Source organism: Saimiri boliviensis, chromosome 2 (assembly GCF_048565385.1).
Source record: "Saimiri boliviensis isolate mSaiBol1 chromosome 2, mSaiBol1.pri, whole genome shotgun sequence".
In the NCBI taxonomy this organism is placed as follows: Eukaryota; Metazoa; Chordata; class Mammalia; order Primates; family Cebidae; genus Saimiri; species Saimiri boliviensis.
The window spans coordinates 202,448,143-202,469,410 of NC_133450.1; the positions used below are offsets into that span (position 1 = coordinate 202,448,143).

The window sequence follows — 21,268 nt, forward strand, 5'->3', positions numbered from 1 at the left end:
TGAAGGCCCATAACTGAAAAGGACTGGAAAACAAATAAAAAAATAAAATAAAAATAAAAAGTAGAAAGAGTCATATAAGATCCAGCCCCCAGGTCCCTGCCCTCTTCTTCTGTGATCGGCAGCACCTTCCCCAGGAGAGCTCCCCTTCCATGCCCAGTCTTCTCTGCTGGAATCATCAGTTTTCACACTCATCTCCTCCTACGGAAACCAGACTCTTCTCCCTCCCGTTCCACCACCATCCTGAGAAGACTGAGTAAGGGAGAGCCTTACTAAAGGGAGCAGCTCAAGAGAGGGAACTCCTTTGCAGTATGTACCCCTTTAAAGGAAAAACAGTCTCAAGATCCACCCTTGACCCCCATACACTCCTGCACCTGGACCTATTTAGTAACTCTGAAGAAAACTGAAGCCTTTCTTGGTCTTTGGAAATTCTTTTAATAGCAAATAACCACTGCAACAACAAATCTAAGTTTACTATTAAAAATATTTAACTTTACATGAAACAGAAAACATTACAACACAAAACTTAGAAATTCTTGCACTATGAACAGATTGAAGACAGATCTGCAGGACTCTGTGAAACACAGATCTCCCCTAGAGTCCAGCTACTCAACATATGGTGGCTTACAGACCCCATCCCGGCATCACCTGGAAGGGTGCTGGAAAGGCAGAGTATACAGCCCAGCCCAGACCTGCTGAGTATGTATCTGCATTTTAGCATGAAAGCTTGGGAAGCCCTGGCTTACAGCGTACATTTTGCGGGGTTGGAGAAAAGACGAGGAAAAGCAAGGCCAGATGGAGCCCGCACAGAATGAGGTGATCTTCTGTGCTTTTTAAGGGAACATTTTTCTGGTAGCTGTGTGAAGGAGGTACAGGCACAAGGGGTCTATTTGTGACAGTGAGCAAAAGAGGCAAACGAGAGAAGCGAGCGAACTCAATTCGGGTGGAGTAGAGAGGAGTGGGTTGGAGAAGCGATTTCTGAGGTGTGGTGGGCAGGCTTGTCCAGGGCAGGTGTGGGGGACAAGTGAAGAGTGACCTTGGGTTTCTAAGCAAGAAGACTGTGTCGCTAGTGGAGAGGGCATTTTTAAGAAAGAAGGTGATGAGCTCTGTTTCAGAAATGCAGAGGAGGGCCTGGGGGGCCACTCACGAGAAGTTGTGCAGACCTGATACACATAGGATTGGAAATGCCTGGTGATATGGTTTGGCTATGTCCTCACACAAATCTCACTGAATTATAGCTCCCATAATCCTCGTGTGTCATGGGAGGGACTAGATGGGAGGTAACTGAATCACAGGAGCAGTTACCCGCATGCATGCTGCTATTCTCAGGAGAGTGAGTTCTCACGAGATCTGATGGTTTTGTAAGGGGCTCTTCCCCCTTTTGCTCTGCACTTTTCCTGGCTGCCGTCATGTGAAGGAGGTAGTCTTTGCTCCCCCTTCCACCATGGTTGTCAGTTTCCTGAGGCCTCCCAGCCCCATGGAACGGTGAGTCCATTAAACCTCTTTCCTTAATAATTACCCAGTCTCGGGTATGTCTTTATTAGCAGTGTAAGAATAGACTAATACACCCAGAGATGACGGACTGGAGACACAGACCTATGAGCCCTTGACAGGACCAGCTGAGTTTACCAGAAAGGGCCTAAAGGACATAAGAGCAGAGGATAAAGGGAACAGGCAGCAGAGGAAGAGCCAAGGCAGGCTGGAAGGCAGGAGGGAACAGGAGCATCACAGAAGCCCTGGACCAGAGAAGAATTTCTCTGACCTAATTAGCTGAGATATGAGAACCTGCCTCTGGTCTTAGCAAGTGAGCAGTCCCTGGACATTGCGGCAAGAGCAGTGTTGCTCAAGTGGCAGGTGGGGAAGCCTGGTAAGTGCAGGACGGACTGCTCTAAATGCCTCAACATCCCACCTGAGGCTGTGCGTTCCCTTTCATCAAAATTGTGTCTTTCCACACACCCATGCTTGCAGCAGCATTATTCACAACAGCCAAAAGGCAAAGCGACCCAAGTATCTTATCAACAGCAGAATGGATAAACAAAGTGTACTGCAAGCATACAACAGAATAGCATTCAGTTTTAAAAGGAAGGAAATTCTCCCACATGCTACAACATGGATGAACCTTAAAGCATTATACTATGTGAAATAATCCAGTCACAAAAGGACAAACACTGTAGAATTCCACTTAAGTAAAGCACTTAGAGTAGCTGAATTCATAGAGACACAAAGTAGAATGGTGGCTTCCAGGAGGTGGGGGAGGAAGTTATTGAATGCATATAGAATTTCGGATTAGTGAGATGAAAAGAGTTCTGTGGATGGATGGTGGTGACGACTGCAAAACAATGTGAATGTATTTAATACCAATGACTTGTGCACTTAAATATCATTAACATGTAAATCTTATGTGTATTTCACTATGATTAAAAAATTAAACATCCCTCCTTTTTTATAGCTATAGAAAACCTGAACTCCTTCAGGAGTTTGAGACCAGCCTGGCCAACATGGTGAAACCCCATCTCCACAAAAAATACAAAAGTTAGCTGAGCACTGTGGTGCACACCTGTAATCCCGGCTGCTTGGGAGGCTGAGGCAGGAGAATCGCTTGAACCCGGGAGGCAGAGATTGCAGTGAGCTGAGATCACGCCACTGCACTCCAGCCTGGGTGAGAGGGGACTCTGTCTCAAAAAAAAGAAAAAAAAAGAAAGAAAAACTGAACTCTTGGAAGTGAACGGTATTTCTCATCAACAGAAGTGAAAGTAAATGTTTTTCAGTTACTGCAAACTGTTCCTCCAGGAGGCTTGTTGGTGAGAGGGAAGGGAGAAATCAGGTGGTGACCTAAAGGTGGGGCCAGCTCCACTTTCAGGTGGTAGGAAGTTAGTGGAGAGGTAAGCCTGAGCCAGAGACATTTACTTTTCTAGACTGGAGGAAAGGCAGCAAGAAGCGAGGGGCCAGAAAGTGAAGAGATAAGGTAAAGGAAGCTCGCACAGACGGCCTGGAGCATCACAGGGCAACAGGTGGAGGTGGTGGGGTCACCTGGAGGGTGAGGATGGCAGCCAGGAGACTTGGAGAGGGGAGAAAGCTCAGGTGGAAGGAGGATGGCGCAGACTGAGAGCAGGGAGGGCTCAGCTGGCTGCAAAGTACAGAGGACATTATCTGAAACTGTCAGGAAACCCTGGGCAGCAGACCTCAAAGGGCAGTCCCGGCAGCTAAACTAGTGGCATCATCAGAGAGCCTGTTAGAAATGTAAACCTGCCGGCCTCACCAGAGGCTCTGATTCAGACCAAGAGAATCACACACTCTGGGGGTGGGGCCCAACAGCCTCTTTTAACCAGCCTTCCTGGTGATGTGCTATAGTTTGAGAAACAGCACTATAGGATGTGGAAATTCAGTAGAAGGTATACATCATCTTTTTCACATAAGAAAAAAATGATAGCCTAGCAACTCCTACATAGAGAAATTCAGCAAGAAATGCCTAACTGCTTCAATGCCAATACAACACATTTCTATAGTTAGAGAAATGCCAAAGGTTATTAACCAAAGAAAAATACATGGCCTTTCTGATAAACTTCCTTGGATGAGATGTAGAAAACACACCCAAGATCTGGGGGCTGGAAATTCTGAGACACGGGTACCAGCTCCTGCTCTGCCATCGACTGTGTGCCCTTGAGTATGTGACATCCCTTGCAGAGCCTCGATTTTCTCCATCCACAAAAGAGGGAGCTGGAAAAGGCTTTTCTAAGGTCTCTTCCAGTTCTGACACTGTGTGACATGCTCTGTCCTATAAAAAGTGACCCCAAACTAAATGCTTTTAAGCAGCTGTGTGGGGTCGGAAGTACTTTTTTTTTTTTTTTTCCCAAGACAAAGTCTCGGTCTTTCGCCCAGGCTGGAGTAAAGCGGTGCAATCTTAGCTCACAAAAAACTTTGTGCCGCCCTCTCCAGCCCACCATGGGTTTAAGCCATTCTCCTGCCTCAGCCTCACAAGTAGCGGGATTACAGGTGCCCATCAGCACTCCTGTGTAATTTTTTGTATTTTTAGTAGAGACAGGGTCTCATCAAGTTGGCCATGCTGGTCTTGAACTTACCAAGTTGGCCAGGCTGGTCTTGAACTTCTGACCTCAGGCGATCCACCTGCCTCTGCCTCCCAAAGTGCTAGGATTACAGGCATGAGCCACCACACCCAGGCGGAAGTACTTTTTTTTTTTTTTGAGATAAAGTCTTGCTCCCTTGCCAGGCTGGAATGCAGTGGCGTGATCTTGACTCATTGTAACCTCCACCTTCCAAGTTCAATCAGTACTCCTGTTTCAGCCTCCCGAGTAGCTGGGACTACAGGCACATGCTACCATGCCCCACTAATTTTTGTATTTTTAGTAGAGACGGGGTTTCAGCATATTAGTCAGGCTGGTCTCCAGCTCCTGACCTCAGGTGATCCACCTGCCTAGGCTTCCCGAAGTGCTGGGATTACAGGCATGAGCCAGAAAGCAGTAAAATCTAATAAAACAGTTAAACCAGAAAGTCCTTCCAACATTCAGCAGTACTAGTATCTTGCATTCTAAGAACTGGAACATTCTTTTACTAACTGGCTTTTCCATTAATGCTGCTGATGCCTAGAGTAATAAAAACACGACTGCACTGGACAGTGCCCTTAAAGTTCACATGACTGGGATGCTTCCCAGAGAATAGCTCCATTATCATCACATTCTCATCCTATAATAAATACTCTGCAATCCAAGAAGGCAAGGTTTGTATTTTCTTCTAGGCAGAAAGTGAGTTGAGGAACCAGACTGTACGGATCCCAGGGCCTGACCTCTTGACCGGAGTGTCTGGTCACCTGATATTACAAATCTAGGCTTCCTGATAAATGGCCCTGTAGTGACCTTGTTACTGGGATCCCTAGATCCTGGCTTCCTGCCCAGTTTCTCTTCATCCAAGTCCCTGTCTGCACCTACAGTTCATCCAATGCCCATCCACTTGAGCCTGGGTCCCCTATGCCACCTGCTTCCCTGCCTTTGCCAAAGGTCAGAGAAACAGTCATGATCTCAGTACTAGGGCTGGAACAGGGATGTGGGTGTTTGTACAGGAAGAAGAGGTGGAAGTGCGAGCACTAGAGGAAAGAAGATAAGGCCTAGGGTGACTCCCGCCTCCTGCCCTTCCTTGCTTACACACCCTGGCTCTCACATTCTATTAGAAACTGGTTAGTGGGAAGCAGAGCTGGCTTGTTCGCCTCTCTGTGCATCTACCATAAGCCCTATCCCTGCTCCTCCATCCAGCCTGGGTATGTGAGTGAGGTCCCAGACTCTGCCAGTCCCTGTGGCAGAAAGGTACTGTAGTGAGGTGAGGGCTGATAAAAGGCCAGTGTGGCAGGCACAAAGCTGGGGAGTAGAACCCCACTGGAGGTGGGAACACAGAGGTATGGGGACCAAAGCCACAAACATCAGGCCTGCAGGCCATGCAGAGATTAATGTTGTCTTTATCCACGCAGAAGATTCCTAGTGCTAGAGGGTTTTTTCCATGCTGGTTCACCCTGCACTGATCTCAAACTCCAAGTCACTCTTAAATAGGGTGACCACCCGTCCTGATTTACCTAGGGCAGTCCCGGCTGAGGCCTGTCAGTCAGGTGCAACTATTAATAGCACCCCTTTTATTCTCAAATTGTTCTGGTTTGAATGATAAATTGTAGTTGCACTTTTCTTGGGGTTCTAGGCCTATGAAGTCAGAGTTGCAATTAGAGAAGGTTACTCAGGATTAGCAGGTATCCCCAACCTGGTAAGTCTCACCCCTCACCAAACATTCCATTTGCCTCTGCAATATCCCTGCCAAACCATCATCTGGCGTCTGTTTGTATACCTGCAAAGACAGCAGGCTCACTATCTTCTCAGGAAGCCTTTCTTTTTGGGGGAAAGCTTTGTTATAAAATTAGCAGGATTCAAACCTGTATACAGTATGACTGCAACTAAATAATAACATCCAGGCCGGGTGGGGAGGCTCACGCCTGTAATCCCAGCACTTTGGAAGGCCGAGGCAGGTGGATCACTTGAGATCAGGAGTGCCAGATCAACCTGGCCAACATGGCAAAACCCCATCTCTACTAAACATACAAAAAATTAGCTGGGTGTGGTGGCCATGCCTGTAATCTCAGTTACTCAGGAGCTGCGGCAGGTGAATCACTTGAACCCAGGAGGCAGAGGTTGGAGTGAGCTGAGATTGTGCCACTGCACTCTAGCCTGGGTGACAGAGTGAGACACCACCTCAAAAACAAAAACAAAAACAAAACACATCCCTCAGCAGGGAAAGGTGTGGGGGTGGAGGAAAGCAGAAAACCTGCTGACTTTCCCCTTGCACCTCCTTCTATCTCTCCTTCTCCTCGTTCAGCAAATATTTACTGAGTGCATTTGATGGTCCAGACACTGTGCTTGGCACTGGGGACAAAAGGGTGAGTTAAAACAGACTCAAAGTGAGGGGCATTCTACAAAATAATTGGCTTGTACTTTCCAAAAACGTCAAGGTCCCAAAGGACAAAGAACAGTTGGGGGACTGTCCTAGTTTAAAGGAAACTAAAGAGACACGACAACTGTATGCAACCCAAGATAAGAGATTTTTTTTTTTTTTTTTTCCTATAAACAAGGACATCACTAAGACAATTGGTAAAACGTAATGTCTAGGCTGGGCATGGTGGCTCATGCCTGTAATCCCAGCACTTTGGGAGGCTGAGACGGGCGGATTACTCAGGAGTTGGAGACCAGCCTGGCCAACATGGTGAAACCCCACAGCCACAAATAGATACAAAAATTAGCCAGGCATGGTGGCACATGCCTGTAATTCCAGCTACTTGGGAGGCTGTGGCAGGAGAGTTGCTTGAACCCAGGAGGTAGAGATTGCAGTGAACCGAGATCACGCCTGGGTGGCAGAGTGAAGGAGACTCTCTCTAAAAAAAAAAAAAGTATATAAAACTTAAGGTTTATAGATTAGGTAAATGGTGTTGTAGCAATATTAATTTATTGATTCTAAAATTTGTATTGTAGTTATGGAAGAGAATATCATTGCTTTTAGGAAATATATGTAGGGGTAAAGGAGGCATTGATAAATAACCCTCAAATGTTTCAGGAAAGAGATATATACACAGAGAGGGATAAAATAAAAAGGATAAAACAGTCATGTTGAGGAATCTGGGTGAAGAGTTTATGGGACTTCTTTGATTTATTCTTGTAACTTTCCTATGGGTCTGAATTGGATCAAACATTAAAAGAAAAAAAAACTGTAATCCCAGCACTTTGGGAGGCTGAGGTGGGTGGATCATGAGGTCGAGATCAAGACCATTCTGGTCAACATGGTGAAACCCCGTCTCTACTAAAAATACAAAAAAAAACATTAGCTAGGCATGGTGGCGCACGCCTGTAGTCCCAGCTACTCGGGAGGCTGAGGCAGGAGAATTGCTTGAACCCAGGAGGCAGAGGTTGTGGTGAGCCGAGATCATGCCATTGCACTCCAGCCTGGGTAACAAGAGTGAAACTCCGTCTCAAAAAAAAAAAAAAAGAAAAAAGAAAAAAAAAGAGAAAAAATAAATAAAGCTTAGAAAAAGTTAAAAAATAAAGAAAAGGAGACCCTGGCTTCACACAGCTTACATTGTAGCTGGGAGACAGGTACTAATACAAATAATTACACTAATTAAACTGCGAAATTGCCACTAGGAAACGTGCCATAATGAAGAGAGCTCTGGTGGCATGAACATTTATAGCAACAGTTTAACTCAAGTCAGGAAGGTGAGCGAAGGCATCTGCAGTCACAGAGCTGAGACCTACAGGAGAAAGTAACCAGTGGGGAGCGGGAGAGGGTTCCAGGCTCTTGCAGGCCCTGCAGCAGGAAGGAGCACAGTGAGGTGAGGCTGGAAAGAGCATGAACATAGCACAGGGCCTGCAGGAGATGCCGAGAGATCAGCTTTGTCTTCATTTTGAGAGCAATAGCAGTGTATGGAAGACTCCCTTGTCTGTGGAGTAGAGAATCCATGGAAGTGGGAGAGGGCAGTGCTGAGAATGGGCCAGCTGCTTTCATGAGAAGCATCGTGCATGACTTTTCTTGTGCTCCCTGACACTTTCATTTTCTGCAAGAACCATGTATGCGTTTGACAACCAGACCAGGGGAGGGGCCAGGGGTGGGGAGCCAGTGGCGAAAACTGAACTCGAGCAGCTAAACTCCCCTCCCCAGGCCCAAGAGTGGCTGATGGAGCTGGCTGCTGCCTCTCTCACCAAGAACCTCTGGGCTAGCCCTTGAGCTGATGTGGCTGAGGGAGGTAACATGCATGGGCCAGGTATCCAACCCCGCTCCTACGCCAGGGGCCTCTCATCAGCACAGCGTTCAGGCAGCCATGGCCCTGACCAGTCTTTCTTCCTCTTGGAACATCCCTTCAGTCCTGAGAACCAGGACTGTGGTCCTGACTGGGGAGGGACCCTCACTCACCCACAGCGACTCTCAGCACTGAACACAGATCCAAGCACTTGTCTGGAGGGTCAGGGGTCTGACCACAAAATGAGGGACCCCTTATCTATATCAAGTTTTGCCTTAGTTGGTTTTCCATCATTAGCTCATTTACCACAGTCAATTTAAAGGGAATAGGTGCTACTGTCATTCTCATTTTACACGGTGGAAGTTGATGGTACAATTTGGGTCATTCTGGTCATGCCCAAGTAAATTGAGTTGAGAGGCCAGGGGAAAAATACTCGGGGCACACCGCTCCAAAATATAATTATCTGCAAGCCTGGCTGCTAAAACTGCCTGTTAGAACCTAAAACCAGTTTTATTTAATAACTACTGAAACAGCTTGCTGCAATTCTAAGACTAGTTTTATCTACCACCTTCATGTTACAATCAGTTTCCCAGCTCCCTAAGAGCTTCTCCAGTGCCAATGGACTTCCTTTCAGAACAATTCGTAACATTCTCATTCCAACGAAACTTGCAACCTTCTCTTTGTTTTCTAGGCAAACCAAAGACCACCTGGTCTGTATATATATCCCAAATTATAATTCTTCCCAAGTAAAATGCTTTACATTTAGAGAAATAAATGTTTTTATATTTTATGTGACTTCAACAAATGATTTGTCTAGGTACAGACTTGGGTTCAAATGCTGGCTGTAGCCAGGCAAAGTGGTTCATGCCTGTAATTCCATCTCTTTGAGAGGCCAAGGCAAGAGGATCACTTAGCCCAGGAGTTCAAGATCAGCCTGGCAACATGGCGAGACCCTGTCTCTATCTTTAAAAAGCAAAACAAAACAAAACAAAAAACCCCAAAAAGACAAATCTCAGCTGCACTGCTTACAAACACTGTGCCCTTTGGTAGTTGTTTCATCTCTGAGCCTCAGTTTTTTCACCCCATCTGTAAAATGGGGCTGGAAGGAATCAGTAAGCTTTTGAGGCTAAAAAGCAGCATTTGTTCCCTATTGGGGCTCAGTACAGAAAATTCACTTCACTCTACACTGCTTAAACATTTACTAAAAGCTTGTGTATCGTAATAGTAAATCATGGGACCTGAATTTTCCAGGACGATCCCAATTTCAAATCCTCTGTCTTAACTTTCCACATAAACCATAAAAATGTTTCAGAAATTCCACTCTCTCCGTATCCAAACACTTCTCAGGCCTCCTCCTGAACAAAGCAGCGGCACACACATTTTTTTTTTCACACTATAGATCCTAATCTTTGGTTCAGAAAATGTAGTCAGCAAAGTCCTGCCGGCCCCGTAAAGGAAACGGGGTCAGGGAGAAAAATCCGTGGCAGTCAGTGCTCCATTGCAACTCAGACTGTAAAGGCAGTTTTATCTATCATCGATATAAAGGCAGCCCGGGGAGGCCATGTCACAATCAGAGCATCACCCACAGAGGGACATACACTGAGCAGAGGAGCTCAGCCCCCACCTACTTGTACCTGGGAGGCAGCCTGGCCACAGGGTTGCTGTGAAGATTAAATGAGTTAAGTTAATATTTGGAGAGCACTCACTACAGTGTGTGGCAGCCAATGAGTACCAGATTCGTGCTGATAACTAAAACCAGAGGCATCCCTGCAGAAGTTACTCCTGTCTCAAAGACAACACAGAGGCATCGCTTCCATCCAGGTGAAAAGGAGAATCGGCACTTAGCCCTGGGCTGGGTGAGGGCCTGGCCCATGTAGAGAGATGAGGCAGACCCTAACCACAGCAGATGGGTTCTGCATTAGTGAACCCCAAGAGGCTGGACTTGCTGGGTGCAGTGGCTCACGCCTGTAATCTCAGAACTTTGGGAGGCTGAAGCAGGAGAACTGCTTGAGCCCAGGAGTTCGAGGTGAGCTTGGGCAACATAGTAAGACTGTCTCCACAAAAAAAAAAAAAAAAAAAAAAAAAATTAGCTGGGCGTGGGCACATGCCTGTAGTCCCAGGTGTGAGGTATGAGGAGGACTGCTTGAGCCCTGATCAGGCCACTGCACTCCAACCTGAATGAAAGAGTGAGACCTTGTCTAAAAAAACAAAACAGACCAGACTTGACTTGGAGAAGAGGCTCCATGCCTACAATACACAAAGTCTCTTCATGTCTCTGCCCCTGCTGTTTTGCCTGCCCCGAATGCCATCTTGTTACTAACTTCAAGGCTCAATTCCAATTATGCCTTGAAGTGAGAACTAACTTCTCCCCATGGTTAGAACTACTCCCCACAGTGTTTCCTGATACCCATCAGAATGAATGGCTGAATCCTCTGGTGTCTCTTGCGTCTAGCTTATCCTTTTAAAGCACTTACAGGACCACAGAGAGATGGATGGAGATGCATATACACACACACAAATGTCACTGTCTTCCCAAATCCACCATGAATCCTTCCAAGGCAGGGGTTCAGTGTTCACCTCTGCAGCCCTCTGGCCTAATAATATGGTAGAGACTCAATAAATGTCTGAATTTGCTGTTAAATCTGTGCTCACACCTGGTCTTGGAATAACAAGTAAATCTGGGGGCAGCAGGAGGCTTCAGGTGCACACACAATCAGAAGCTCGGTAGAGGCAAGATTTCTGGGTCTTAGAACTCACTACCAAATCTGTTTTCATCCTGGAGCCTACCAAGCACTTCCCAGGTCCTTCTCAGCCAGAAGAAAGAATCCTATCAGATCGGAGTCTGAGATCAGCTGGACCCAGCCAAGAGCAGTGTGGACACTGACCTGGTCTCCTCCCGTCTCTGTTAGAGTTGGTATGAAGAGCTGATGCTTGGGTAGGCTACCTTGTCCCCACCAGCCCTTCCAGGGCAGGGTATGTGCTGGGTGTCTTCAGCATTTCAGCTTCTACAACAGATCTTGGGAACAGATAAAGAAGAGCTGTCCCTGCTTTCCAGGATGACAATGCTGAAAGGAAGGTGAGCTCTCGTGGGGAAAGATGTAGAGACCACAAATTGCTGGTCTCCCCTCAACTACCACAAACTCTGAGGGCTGGGGAAAGGCAGGGTACCATGTCTTCTTCCTCCCTCCCTCCCTCCCATCCCCAAAGCTCAGCCCTTCTGGTAGGTAATGCCTGCCCTAGAAAATGTTCTCTTTTGTGTGCCTGGACCTGTAGTTCAGAAGGTCAAAATTGGTCCCTTTTGCTCCTGGTCCCACTCTACCTTTGCTAGCTCAGTTTCCTTATCTGCAAGTGGGGGAGCGGGTTGGGGTTTGGCAGCAACAAACCCCAATGTGTGTGAAACCGTCCAGTTCACAGCCAACAAGGCATTGGTCTCAATTCCCCGAAGTCAATTACCACCTCGGAACCCCAACTTCTTCCAGGGATAAGATTTGTCTCTGACTTGCCTCCCTAACCAGGTCTCTGAGACTTGAATGGGAATGCTAGAAACTCCCAGAGTATCTTCTGTATGATAAAAGATGAATTGAGAGCTCAGAGACATGACTAGTGACATGGTGTGGGATCGTGAATCTGCCTCCATGGTAACTTGGGCTTTTTCTCCTGCCCAAAGCTGTCTGAGGGCCCACCACCTGTCTGGCCTGACCAGGGCCTGCCCTTTCCTGCAGGGAAGTGGATGCAGGCACCCGGGATTCTCTGGGCTCCATGGGCCTACCCCACACCCACACTCAGCACTGCATTTGCCATACAGAAGTTCAGTAAATGCCTCAGCTACTCTGAAATGCCTTCAGTAACTTGACCTTTTATATTACCCAGCTAATGTGTAATTTGCATATGAGTCCTTTTTAGGAGATGGCAAATCACCAGCAACAATGCAGGATCAATACAGAGTATTAGGCATGTTCTATTCTAATTCTCTGCAAATTGGTATTCCATTAACTGCATGTGGGATTTATGGGAGCTCACTATAAACTAGAATATTTAACTAGAATGGCCTACTCTGTCAGATAATAGCTTACTGTTGTTAATTTTCAACTAGTCAATCTCAAAAAAGTTTCCAGCTTCCAATATATTTCACATCTTGATTTAATCATCCAGAAAGTCATCTCATCAAAGTCTCCATACAACCAAGGGCAGGCAGCTTGATGCAGATGAAAAAGACCTGCCCTTGGAACCAGGAGACTTGGGTTATCTCCCAGTTCTACCACATACTGTATAATTGGCTGCTGAGAGCCTCAATGTCCGCATCTGTAAAATGGGAGTGACACCAGTCTCACAAGGGAGTTGTAAAGATTAAGTGAGATAATATAGGTGAATGTACTCTAAGTTCTATAAGGCTATGCAAAGGTTAGTTATTATAAAAGCACAAGCAGAAATTATCAAACAACTCAGGCTAATGACAGAAAGCAAGAATTAAATTGGTGGTTCTAAAGAGGTGCGGGGGTGGCATTTTGCTCCCTAGGGGACATCTGACAATCCTGGAGGCATTTTTGGTTGGCACAACTGGGGGACAGGAATTTCTACTGGAATTTACAGACCAGGGATGCTTCTAAACCCCACAATGCCCAGGACACAAATAATTATCAAACCCCAAATGTCAGCAGTGCAAGGCTGAGAAATCCTGATCTAAATAATCACTTAAAGTTGGATTTGGGAGCTTTTTATAACAGAAACCTTCCTAAGCAGGCTTTACTTTCTCCCATCATCTGCTTAAACATTTGCAAGATGGATCATCTTGCAAAACAGCTCTTTTGTAAGTGGAGCCAAACTGCCAACTTCTGGAGTTTCTGAATGTATAAAACTGCTTTTAAAGAAAATGCTCTCCGGTTACAATTTAGCTAAATTGTTTTTCCGAAGGCCCTGACTTCGGCAGAAGTTCTCCTGGGCACAGAGACAGGGTCTGTCACTCCACCACTAGCCCTTGAAGATGATTTCCTAATTCTAATTTCCTGCTGAAATGAGAGCCACTAGGGTCTCTAAACGAATTAAATTCACATCACGCCAACTGCTTGCTAGCTTTGTGCCAGGCACGGTGCCAAACACCTCCATATAATTTATCCCACTTAATCCACTCAACAACCCAGCGAGGTGGGCATTATTACCAGCTGTTTGCAAGGGAGAAAACAGGACCAGAGAGGTTAAACAACTTGCCCAAGGTCACCAGCTGGCCAAGGGGGCGCCCAACTTGAACGGAGGTCTCCAGTTTCCAAGTCGCAAGCTCTTTCCACCAGCTCGGAAAACCCAGGTGTCACGTTGTCTCAACTTCCCATGAATTTTTAAGACAACCGCAACTTCTAAGTAAGTTTAGGTAGCTGAAAATGGGAATTTCCGGGGGGCTGGGCACTCTCACAAACACTCCCCCCTCTGCAGCTGTCTCACCGCAGGTACCTGATAAATCATTCCATATCGGCTGCGGAACGGGGAGGATTTATTGGCGCTGGAGTTTCGTGCCAGGCCCAGGAAATGCCATCTTTGAAAGCCGAGAGGCGGATTCGCCCTGGGAACCGAGCGCTGGCCGCCGCGTTTGGCTGGCTCCCTGCGGGCTGTGCGCCCCCTCGGCGCCCCGAGCCGGGGTCGCGGCGGCGCGGGGTCCTGCGGCGGCGCCAGCAGCACGGGCTCCGCGGGTTGCGCCCGCCCCTGCCCGGCCGGAGCGCACGCCCACGCTCCGGCGCCGCGTCCCGGCCGCCCGCCCGCCCCGGCCGAGCCCCACCCGGGGCCCCGCCCGCGCCCTCCTGCCCGGTCCCCGCCAGGTGAGCGCGGAGGGACGCCCCCCGCCCTGCCCCGACGTGGTGAGGGGATCCTGGGGCCGCGACACCCGCCAGCCCGCCCGCGCGTCCGCCGCGCGCCCCAGGGACGGGTGGGGGCAGGGTGGCGCCAAGCGCGACCCCGGCCCTCGGCCGCCCCGCGCCCTGCCCCTGGCCCGCTGTGGTCGCACCGGCTCGTACCTGCAGCATCCGGGGGCGCGGGGCGCCCAGGTAGGTCGCGCGTGCGGGCGGCGCGGAAGCTCGCTCGCGGCGCGACCTGGCCGCCGTCTGAGCATGCCCAGTGCCGCCCGCGGGCGGTTCCCGCCGGCCGGGCTGGCCGCGACGGGCCCGCGCGCTGGGCTGGGGGCGGGCGCCCGGGCCGGCCTGCGGTGCTCAACCGCCCCCGCCTCGCCCTGGCGCGCCCCGACGCTTCTCCTTGGGCCACCGGGGCTCTCCGCCGAGCTGCGGGCAGGCCCTGAGTTCCCTCGCGCATGCATGCAGCCGTTCGTTCCACAACATGACTGGGCACCTACTGTGTGCCTGGCCCTCAGTGATTTCATGCCTAGAAAAGGCAGTCAGTCGGCGCCCAAAGAAACTTTGAAACGAGGAGTCTTGCGCGACGGATGCGCGGTTGAGCTGAGGTCTTACTGACTCCCAGTGCAGTTCTCGTCCCGTGGCACCAGTAAGCTTCCCTGATTAAACCGTCCCGAGGCTCACGGGGCCCCTACCTGATCTGTGCTCCTGCTTCCCACTTCCTTCTCCCCTCACACCTGCCTGCCAGCGGCTCCTAGAGCATCTTTCTGTCCATCAGACACTCGAACTTCACCAGCCTCAGGACATTGGCGCGCGCCTTTTCCTCTGTGGGACGTCCTGGCCCATCTTTTCACATGGCCGGCGCCTTCTCATTGTACATAGGTCCCCTCCTCAGAGAGCCCTTTCCTGACCACCTTCCTCGATTAGCCCTCTGCTCCTGGCCACTCCATATACTTTATTTTCTTCATAGCATTTAACACGATGTATCCATTATCTGCAATTATTCATTGAGCATCTATTCCAGTTCTTCTCGCGTGGTGAACAAATAGACAAAAATTCTCTCCCCCTGGTGGAGTTTGGGGGAAGAGGGACAAGTAACAGATAAACAGCAAATTAGCAAACTATGTAGTATACTAGAAAGTGACAAGTTCTAAGAGGAAAAAGAGCGGGGTCAGGAGGTTTGAGGGTGAAGGTATGCAGTGACTTTTCAGGGAAGCGGTCGGATCTGGCCCTTGAGCCGGTGGGGCAGTCTGATCTGGCAGTCAGATCGCGTCATACTGAGAAGGTGATAGTGATATTTCAGATCAGCAGGGAAGAGCATTTCTGGCCGAGGGAACAGCAAGTGCGAAGACCCGAAGGGGCTCCGGGCTGCTTAGGGAACGGCAAGGAGGGCAGAGGAGCAGATAAGGTCGGTCTCTTTGGCTTTTCCTCCGATTTGTTTAATTCTCATGTTGTTTTTCCCTCCTGAATGTCAGCTTTGGGGCTGTGGTTCTGCCTGTCTTTACTGCAGTGACCCAGCCCCTGCAACACTGTCTGGCATACAGTAGGTGCTCAAACATTATTTGTTGAATACGTGAACGAAGGGAGGCAGAGATGGCTGGAACCCTCCAGTCGCGCCTGGGTGCAGGGTCCTGGGGACCGGTCGTTCCAGAGATAGACGGAGGCCCCGGCAGCCCCTGGAACCTCATTTCTGTCCTTGTCCACGAGTCGCACGTCCCGGGATAGCGGCACCCCAGCGGGTGCCGCCCGGGCGTCGCGTCGTGGGGAATTCCGATGGAGCCCGGGAGTCCCTGGGGCCGGAGCGCACGCGCTGCGCCCCGCCCGGCTCGGCCTGGCCCGGCAGGGGCTCGAGTAGCTGGCAAAACCTGGAGCCGCGGCACCCGCCCAGCACCACTAGGACGGGCGTGGAGCGCACTGGGCATGCTCGGAGCCGGGCGGGGCCGGAGCCCCGGGAAGGAGGAGCCCCCTGAAGGGGCAGGCGACGCCCCCCACAGAGCTCCACCCAGTGCCCCCGGGCTCGGTGGGAGGCGTTTTCAGTCCTTCGGCACTGCATTACCCTCTCGGTGCTTCAATCAGTGTGAATACCTACGCTCCGATCTGGGCCGCGAGTTGAAGTTGAATGAAATCAGGAACGTGAATGTGTTTACACCACCTTAAAGATCCTTTTCCTGAGTGCCTACCTCCATCAGCCGTCATCCTCAGGCCAGTTTGCCAACTGCTGAGATGAAACCCAGGTCAGCGGTGGATGTGTGAATTCTTGAAGTTGTCTTTATTTGCTGACCCCTAGACAACCTACCTTTTCTTTCCCCACAGCTAACGGCCATTAGCTTAAACGAGGCCCTCAAATTCGAGCTAGAAACATGCATACACCTAAACGAAAGACCTACATATTTTCAAAATCATGCATTTCAAATCACCATAACAGAAGCAGAAACTAAATGAAAGAATACTCCCCAAATTGAAACAAACTAAGTGCTCAACCAAAGAGGGATGATGAATTAGGTTGTGGCACATTAGTTGAAATAATAACTATTTTATAGTAAGTTAAAAAGACCATATTGCGAAGGGAAAACTTAGGGTACAATGTTAAATGAACAAAAGCTGAAAACAGGTCGGGTGCGATGGCTCCCATGTGTAATCCCAGCACTTTGGGAGACCGAGGTAAGAAGGTAGCTTGAGCCCAAGAGTTCAGGACCAGTCTGGGCAACATGGCAAGACCCTATCTTTACAAAAAAATAAAGAAATTATCCAGGTGTGGTGGCATGCACCTGTGGCCTCAGCTACATGAGAGGCTGAGGTAGGAGGATCTCTTGAGGCTGGAAGGTCAAAGCTGTAGTGAGTTGTGATGGCTCCACTTGCACTTCAGCCTTTGTGACATAGCGAGACTCTGTCTCAACAACAACAACAAAAAATCTAAAAACACAAATTGTGTAAAGATGGTGTTGACCCATTCACCGAGACTAGAAGGAAATGTGGGAAAATATAACTAGTCTGATTCTTTTGCAGTAGTAAGGTTTTTTTAAAAATGTTTATTAATGTCACAATGACATGTTTGCAATCACAAGCATTTAAAAGATCAAATTAAACATTCTTCTTTTGTGTAAATCTAGTTATAATAACTGCTACTATTAGGCTCAAGTGCGATCAATATTTTATATATATTCTCTCTTTAATCCTTACCATCACTACAGAGTGTTTTAGCTCAGTTTTATAGACGAGAAAACGATCTAGGGGATGTTCACAGCTAGTAAGGGGATAAGGATTAGAACACAAGTCAGTCTGATCTCAAAGCCAGAGTGTTAGGTTTTATGACACACTGCCTCTCTGTGTAGTAGATTATCATGTTTTGATGATAAGAGAAGCCATATGTCATTTCACTTTGTGTATTTTTTGCCTTATTTTCTCTATCCTTCAATGTGTTTGTAGGCTACAGATTACCCTTAAATGTTCTAGTCTCCTGTTACTGTTTTATTCTTGGGGCCAAAATGTTAAAGTCCATCCTTGTAAGGTGTTGTACCTTAAGTGACATGAGATTATTACTAACAGTGACCGTTGATCGTAAAAGCTCCCAAACCTTATGTAAATGGGGCTTGTGAATGGACATATAATCTTCTTAGTCTATCATTGAACCCAGTCAAGTCTAGAGCAAATTAAGGCCTAATTGGGAATAGAGCTGTACTCAGTCCCAGATAGACTGGTCCAGAGAGGACCCATATAGATTACTGTCTCTGGGCAATCACTTTGGAGGCAAGATCACAATGTGATGGAACCACCTGGTCCATGGACTCTTCAGGACTTTGCTGTGATGAAATGATGGAGAGCTGACAGTCCTGATGATGTTTACTGAGAGAAAGCCAGGACTCTAAGAGCAGCCCTCCTCCTGCAAAGCTCAAAAATATAGTCAGCTCTCTCTCTTAGTGCCAGTAGACTGTACGTGGCTCAAAAATCCGAAAACCACAAAAAATAACAAAGAAAACAAAAGGGCCTGATTTTATTGGAGAGGAAGATAAACTACAAACTGAATATACATCACTGGTGATGGACCAGATTCATACAAAGGAACAAGAGATGAATAACTAAACACAATTATTAGCAGCATTCCCAGAAGCTGCCATTGGGGCAGAAAATCTGGTGCCAGGCACTGTACGTAGACAATTGGCTGAGGGAGTTTATAGGTAGAGTTTCATGGAAGAATCACTGAGGATTGTAATTTACATGAAGACTCGAAGTCTGCCCTACTTGTACTGCTCCAATGATTTACAAAGCAGTGCTCTGTGCTGAGATGCTAATGCTCATCAATTATTTGTGCTGTTAATGCAAGCTCATGAAGAGCCCGAGAATCTGTAAATACATGGGCAAGTGGTGCTGTTAGAATGACAGGAAAAGAGTATGATGCAAAATACACATGGTATGGTATGTGGAAATTAACTAGGTTGAACTACAAACTGCCAGGTCGAGTTCAGTGGCTCATGCCTGTAATCCCCACACCTTGCAAGGCTTAGGTGGGAAGATTGCTTGAGCCCAGGAGTTCCAGACCAGCCTGGGCATCGTAGTGAGACCCTGTCTCTACAAATAAGAACAAAATTAGCCAGATGTGGTGGCACCCATCTGTGGTCCCAGCTACTTGAGAGGCTGAGGTGGGAGGATCACTTGAGCCTGGAAGGTTGAGGCTGCAGTGAACCCCAATTGTGCCACTGCGCTCCAACCTGGACAACAAAGCAATACTCTGTCTCAAATAAATAATTAGTTAATTGCCTTTCTATGGGTCAAAATGGTTGAACATTGGCAACTTCCTATATTTCAACTTAATACATACACATAGAACAAAAACTAGAAAAACTGCACCAAAATATTATTGGTTGTGTCTGAGTATTACATTTATGTGCAGAGAGGCAAGCTACAGAAGTTATCTTTTACAAATTAGTATGATTTCAAATCTTTGGACATTTTTTTCGTATGTCTTCATAGTTCTCTAAATTGTATGGATGTTTCTTTCGTAATATGGAAAAATGAAATAAATTTAAAAGTTAGCAAGCTAAAGAAATGATGTAAAGAGAGGGTAAATGGCTACTCCAGAATTGCACAAAGAAAGTAAGAGGCTCCTTTCACGGAAGGTGAAGCCCACCCTGCCTACCGACAAGAAAGAGTCACCAGGTGTGTTGAATGCCAGCAAGGTGTTTATTCCTGGCCCAGGAGTGAGAGGGTGGTCAGCCAGGAGCATGCTAGAGAAGTGTTAGTCAAATTCAGGACACTTCATCTCCTGAGCCTGTGTTCTGAGGCTCCTGGAATCGATAGATCTCACTTTGAGAAACACAAACATTTCAGTTTAATGTTTTATCTATTGAAAAATGTCTTTTCTGGCCGGGTGGAGTGGCTCACACTTGTAGTAATCCCAGCACTTTGGGAGGCTGAGGTGGCCAGATCACCTGAGGGCAGGAGTTTCAGAACAGCCTGGCCAACATAGTGAAACCCTGTCTCTACTTAAAAAACAAAAAAACAAAAATTAGCTTGATATGGTGGCATGCACCTGTAATCTTAGTTACTCGGGAAGCAGAGGCAGGCGAATCGCTTGAACCCGGGAGGCAGGGGTCGAGGTGAGCCAAGATCGTGCCACTCACTGCACTCCAGCCTGGGTGACACAGTGAGACTCCATCTTAAAAAAAAAGAAAAAAAGAAAAGTATTTTCTCTGCAAATTATCACTGTAAAAGAGAGGCATTTTGTCTGCAAAACTGACAAATTTAGTATGAGTACAAGAGCAGTGATGCAGGGATTGTCAATTAGACATTGGAAAATTCATTAAATATTTATTATATACCTACTATGTATCAGGCATTACTCTAAGTGTTTGGGAGACATCCGTGAACAAAACAAAAATATCCCTGCTCTCATGGAGCATACAGTCTAATAGAGCAAACTACAAGGAACAATCAACACGAGAAATAAGTGAATTGTAAAAAGAGCATGTAAGTGTAGTAGGGAGAGGAATGGCGGGTAGAGAGTTGTAATCTTAAATAGGATTGAGAAATGTCATCTCTTAAGCAAACACTTAAGCAAAGACCTGAAGGACATGAGGATGTTATTCTTGCCGGTATCTGGGGGGAGAATCTTCTGGTCAGAGAGAATAGGCTGGGCAGTACCAAGGCCCTTGAGGAAGCCTCCCTAGATTAAAGAAACTGGAGGGCAAGGGAGAAAGCTGCAGGAGATGGAGTCAGAGAGGTATCAGGCACCAGAATCTGAGGGCCCTGCCTTCATCTGCCAGCCCCTAGAAGGACTGGGCCTTTCAGTCTCAGCTGGACAGGAAGCCAAGTCAACCTCATCATTGCCAAATGTGCTTGTCAACTCATCAAGAAGTAAATGCTTTCCCTTGGGGTGGTCAGTTGATGCTAATTTGGTGGTAAACACAGATTTAAATAAGGGAACCAAAATTATGTAGCAGCCCTCTGCTATCAGGAGACGGTCAGCCAGACGTCCAGATTATGCATGTATTTTTAATATTATTATAGAGCTGGAAAGATAATATTAAACAATAAACTCAGATGATTCCCAGACCGTCAAGAACACTTGTGGGAGCCCTCAAGGATGGAAGGAGTTTGAAAAACAATCTTTGGGTGCACACACTGTAAAACTGAGAGAGGACCAGACCGTAATGGATCCATGGACCACCGTATGGATTTGCTGCCACATGGGAAAACAAATGTAAGTGTAGGGACTTTAAGATCCTGCTCTGGAAAATCAGAGCATTGAAGATGCTTCCATCAACAGAAACCGAGACGATGAGACATGCAGAGATTGGAGTTGGTGTCCTGAACTGCAGCTGACCATATTTAAACAATGGCCTTCCCTGAAACGGGTGGTGTCATCTTACAAAACCCACAGAAAATGGATTTGTCAGGAGTCTCTCAACCACAACTTCGAAGTTCATATACTGAAAACAAAGATGGAGAAAAACACCCAGGTAATACGGAATAGCCGTACACTGGTCATGACTTTGAAAAACCAGCAACGATGAAGGAAATAATCGGTAATTCCTAATAGAGGATTCAAGGGATGAGAGTCAGTAAAAATAGTGACGGCCATGTTTCTAGAACTGTGATCCAGGAGCCATGTATATCACGATCACCATATCACCATGGGGGAAGAAGTACAGGTGGAAAACCAGATTCC

The 21,268-nt window shown here is 47.5% G+C and overlaps 1 protein-coding gene and 1 long non-coding RNA gene across 4 annotated transcripts in view; one reads left to right on the plus strand and one right to left on the minus strand.

The window, feature by feature from the left end:
* Window positions 1–14,370, minus strand: part of PTPN3 (protein tyrosine phosphatase non-receptor type 3) — a 122,511-nt gene extending 108,141 nt beyond the window's left edge. For 2 of the 3 annotated variants that reach the window (XM_039475042.2, XM_039475040.2), the window contains exon 1: window positions 14,272–14,370. The gene's annotated coding sequence lies outside the window, so the exon portion shown is untranslated. Of the gene's footprint in view, window positions 1–13,714; window positions 13,927–14,271 lie in introns of those variants that run through there. The other variant, XM_010335980.3, reaches the window with a different exon arrangement.
* The window catches only part of LOC141583770 (uncharacterized), a 45,267-nt gene continuing 37,350 nt past the window's right edge, over window positions 13,352–21,268 (plus strand). The window contains exon 1 of the long non-coding RNA XR_012516662.1: window positions 13,352–13,624. This is a non-coding gene — a long non-coding RNA (uncharacterized LOC141583770). The remainder of the gene's footprint in view (window positions 13,625–21,268) is intronic.